Source organism: Morus notabilis, unplaced genomic scaffold (assembly GCF_000414095.1).
Source record: "Morus notabilis unplaced genomic scaffold, ASM41409v2 Scaffold317, whole genome shotgun sequence".
Lineage (NCBI taxonomy): Eukaryota > Viridiplantae > Streptophyta > Magnoliopsida > Rosales > Moraceae > Morus > Morus notabilis.
The window spans coordinates 253,787-259,341 of record NW_010363634.1 but is presented as its reverse complement, the minus strand read 5'-3'; positions in this window follow the sequence as shown (position 1 = coordinate 259,341).

The following is a 5,555-nucleotide window of genomic DNA, read 5'->3' as shown; positions in this document are numbered from 1 at the left end:
ATATCTCCGTTTCTCCATCGTGAAGGTTTTGTCTCCTCTCTTCCTCTTGCGCATTCCCTCTGTTTCTCTCCTCTCTCCCTCTATGTTTCTCCATGAATCTGAGGTTCTAAGATTGTTGGCTTCAATATATATATATATATATATATCTCCGTTTCTCCATCGTGAAGGTTTTGTCTCCTCTCTTCCTCTTGCGCATTCCCTCTGTTTCTCTCCTCTCTCCCTCTATGTTTCTCCATGAATCTGAGGTTCTAAGATTGTTGGCTTCAATGTCTCCACTGCGACAACAGCCGCCGTCATCGCCGGAGACGACAGACTGACGAAGCTCATGATCTCACCATTCATGGATGGGGCATTTCGGCCATTCTGAAATTTCGATTTAGGAAATATGTTATTTTCTTCAAATATGATTAAACCTGCTATTTAGTGTAACGAAGATTTCAAATCTGCTATTTACTCATAATTCTCATATTTCTAAATCGTAGTGTCCACATAAAGAAAAAGGATAAATTTTATAAATTCTTCTTGAATTATGTTACTTATACCAATATGTTTTTCAAACTTTAAAATATATATGCTGCACGTCTTAAATTATAATACGTAATTTGAAACGTACTATTTTTTTTTTTTTAACGGAATTGTAGAGTTGTCACTTAGGTTTAAGATTCAATGCAACATTTAACGAATGCATTGCCTAAGTAGAGACTAACGAATGCATTTCACTCTAAAAGAATTATAGATATATACAAATATATATATATAATGGAATTGATAGCTCTATTTTAAGTCCCATAAAAAAATGCAATATTAGAATAATGGTTTTATTGTTAGTCCCATTAAATTCTATGACAACTTTTAGTCCCACAGGGATTGCGCTCTTGTCTTTTTTCAAGCAATTGTCCATTGCCTATTAGTTCAGGTGGTGTAGAAAATGATTCGGTGGGAGAGGGAGATCACAAACAAAAAGATTAAACAAAAAGATTGGGCCGAGTCTGCTGAGAATAAGAAGCTGAGGGCTTCCCAGTCGCCGGAGCTCAAAACGACTTCTTCTTTGCACCGCACAAATGTTTGATGAGATCTAATTTTAGCCAAGTTACCTATTCTTTGTAAGAAAATTATATTAATTTCATTGACTCTAGTTCGAAACGTGTGTTCTAAACTATGTATTTTTATAAATATCCAGTAGCCGAGAAACTTAAAAAAAAATTTATTTGATTTTACTTGAGACCTTACTTTATAAAAGAAATAATTTTGTTCCCAATACGTTTTTGTGCTTTAATTTTGCAAGAAAAATTATAACTTTACCCTTAATAATTAAAATGTATAACTACGTAATTTCACTGCCCAATATTTAAATACTATTAGAATTAAACTCTTTTCGTGTACCCCAAGTAGATACTTCTTAAAAACACAAATAAACTTTTAAGACTTTTTAAAGTTTTTCATTTTACAATTAAATAAATGAATTTGGCTATGAATTTATTTATAGGATGTTTATTTCTTGTACTCGTCCATGATTCTGAATCATGATTTATGGTTCTCTACAGTATTTTTTCTCACAAAAAACACACGTAAAATGAGAATAGTTCTGAATCATGGTTCTGAATCCATGAACCAAATAACGTCTTAATTTCGCAAGATTCTATTAAACCTTTAATAGATAAATAGATAAATAAATAGGATATATAAGGATAAAGCCCTCGATAGGGCTTCCCCAACCACGACCCCTACTTAATTTAGGTATTGGGGGGTAAAAAAAAAAAGGTGCTATTTCGTCCCTTAATTGACTTTGTTACCTATCCTAAAAGAAACAAAAAATTATTGACCTTGTTAGTACCATTCAACAAGGATTTCTACGTCCTCTTGTTGCATGGAATTGGCTTCAACTTGATCTCAGTGCTACGCCAATGGAACATTGCCTCTTTTAAGAACGAGGACCGTGAAGTTTTCGGATAAAATCGCCGCCAAAGGGCAGCCGCCGGTGCCCCCTCCAACTATGATGTAGTCATACTCGTTAAAGAGTGGTAGGTCTGTGGCATTGTATACGGATTTCATGTAACTTGAAGTCTGTAAATGGACGTGACACAATGTAAAAGAAATATTAGTGAATGTCCCATTTATATAATTGTTGTTTGTTATAGACAATTTACATATGAAAGGAACTATATTTTCGCTTTCTTTTCATTTTATCTATATTATATATATATATATATATATATATTAAGTAAATAATAAACTTTTGCCACGTGATTTGCGACTCATGACACCGATTTTGTTTGAATTAAGTTGGAATCTGAACCATCCAACAAGTAAATATACTAGAACTGTTTTTCAGCTCAATTTAATAAATTTTAAATGGCCGCTTGATGGAAGATATGTTTTTGGTGGATGTCAATTCCTAGTTAGGGTATATTTTAAGACCTTGATATCAGTTTTTCCTTCTCCCAATTATTTATTAAAAAAACAATACAAGAGGGGTGATTTTCTACATCTAAATAAGCGTTTGCCAATTTAAACTTTTCTTTTCTCCTTTTTCCCTTTTTCTCTTTATAGAAGATACTTAATTACACAAGAAAAGCATTTTAATTAGATAAAGAAAACTATTAAGTTAATGATTTCATAATATAATTGAAGGAAAGATTTGTGCAGAGTTTTCATAATATAATTCAGTCTTCTTCTATCTATATTTCGTCAATCATCGTGGTCCAATCAAGTAGTTATTCACCTGTACTACTCTTATGTGTAAATTTAACCCAAATCTTTTTTACTTGGTTTTTCTTTTTTCTTAATCTGAAAAGTGGAAACTAGTAGTCACAACAGGCACTACTTGGAGTCACTAAACACTGAGATTGTTTGCCATCCTCTGCTGGTTGCCACTAGGTAGTTTATTTGAATACCAACAATCAAAAGTCGTATTGCTCTAAGGGAGAAAGAGGGAAATAGACTAAGACTTGAGATTAATTAAAATTAATAGGTTAATAGTTTACATAAGTTAATAAATAGGCCAAATTACTATTTTTGTCCATAACTTGTCTGGTATGAACCATAACTTGACAAGTTATTCACGGTTTTTGTCCATAACTTGTCTGGCTATGAACCATAACTTGCAAGTTTGTCCATAACTTATCTGGTTATGAATCATAACTTGACAAGTTATTGCCTATTAATTTTTATAACTAAAAATTGACCTGTATACTTTTTTAAGATTTTTATATCGGCCTATTTCCTACTGTTTCCCTTGCTCTAATTCATCCGAAATATTCTGTCTGGTTTAAGTGGTCTTGGACTAGGCTAGAACATGCCAGAGCCCAAGGGCCCCAAACCACAGGCCCGTTTTTAGGACCAGGCACATTATCGCTTGGGCAACTTGCACTTCTATCTCGGCTTGGGTTCGGATCATTCCTTTCTAAAAAATAGAGAATTTCTCTGCACATGAGTATAGATTTTTACCTCTTATTCTTGATAAATACTTTTTTATTAGTATAATTATTTGACTAAAAAAGGTTATAAATCAAGAGTAAAGGGTAAAAATCCTAACTCATGCAATCTCAAAGTGTATTTGTCAAGATTACTTTTTTTTCCCATATTTCACAAGAGTGGTTACATTTGCACCAAGATAATTTATAAATGCCCTCACTAATTAATGCTCGGTTAATGAAGATTTTTAAAATCTATCCTTTTATAGATTTTATTTTTATAATACCTAATTTAACCTTCTTATACCCCCACACTAATTTCAATCTTAGATTTGATTTATGGAAAACTATACACCATCTTGGGTTTTATATTATTTTGAAACAGTTTTATCCATAAAAAAAAAAAAGAACAGTTTTATTCATAAGCTTTTTAGCTTAAGTTTTTCGTTTTGTACTGATAATTCTTTTTGACTCTTACAATGACTTTGTAAAATCGCACATAATACTACTAATACACCATTGCATGCTGCATTTTTTCAAAATTATTGCTAAATATATATTAGAGTTTTCTAATTTATCACCTATCTTTATGCTAGATTTTTTTTTTTGAAATATTTATATTAGAGTCCAGAGAACAATCAAGTATGTCATCCTACAAGTAATGAAGGATTAAAATTTATTGCATTTCCTTTTTTTGTAAACGTCTACAAAATTCATCATCATTAAACAATATTTTTTATTAAATAAAATTAGTTATAATAACCAAAAAAAAAAAAAGCTTTATTCATTTGAAACAGTGGGGTACGTTTTTTTTCTTATTTTTAAAACATACTTTCTAATTATAGTCATGTGAGTGTATCCTTTTTTATTTCTTTGAACCATTTCTATTTATGATTAATGTAGGGGTATATTAATGGGTTTTATTGTAATTTTAATGTAGGATAAAATTATAATAAATATAAATTATAATTCGATGGGTGTATTAATAAATTTCGTGGGTGTAAATATAATAACTCATTTTATAAAAGAGAAAATTGCAGAATTTACTTTAAGAGTGTATGGATCATTCTTGATTAATACCTTTTTAATAGTATAGTTATTTGACTAAAAAAATAATTAATCAAGAGTAAAAGGTATGAAATTTTACCCATACATTTTTAAAGTGTATTTATCTCTTTTTTCCTATTCAAAAGCATATTAATATTTTCTTCTATCGGCGCAAAAGCAGTTGAGGGAAATACTTTTATTTTAAAAGCTTAAAAAATTAGTTTTTTTTTTTGTAGAACAATTACAAAAACTGCATAATTTATCTTCTAATTGGCAAAGTGTTGTTTCCTGTGTATCAGATACCTAAGGGTATATTTGTTTAATTGTGTTAGAACCTTGTATTGTATAATAATATAATAATACAATGCTTCGTATGACCGTTGTATAAACTAATATGGATGGTAAATTAATACGGTATATGTTATATTATTGAATAAGACACATTTTTGACTTATTGTATTGTATTATTTTATAATAGATTAATAATTCATGTTAGGGTTGGACACCATTAGGGATTAGGATCGGGCTGACATAGGGTCATGTAGAAGCCTATAATTGTTGAAAAACTTAGGAGCACAATGCAAATTTATTTTTTAAAATAATTACATTTTGACCCTAAAATTTTTTAAAATTTTTATTTTGACCCTAAAACTTTTGATCGAGCTCTCTTGAGCCGAAGATGAAAAGCGCTAAGCAAGACCCCTTCAAAAATTACATTTTGACCCAAAACTTTTAAAATTTTACATTTTGACTTTTTATACAATACATCATGACATCAAATATTGTGTTATATTATAATAATACAATACAATACAATACACCTTATACAATACAATACAATACAAGCGACTAAACATCGCTTAGTTTTATTGTTTCATGTGTTATTTTTTAGACACTAGTATTGAGAAACTTTCTAAACCAATCAAAATCAATGTTTAAAAACAACACATCAAGCATTGCAAAAGTTCAAGGAAGTCGAAAGCAAATATATACCTGTAGTAGTGATTAATTAATTTGGCAAACCTTTGAAATTCGGTCGTCATCTTTGATTGGAAATTTCAAATTTTTATCCTATTATTATCTCTTACTTTTACA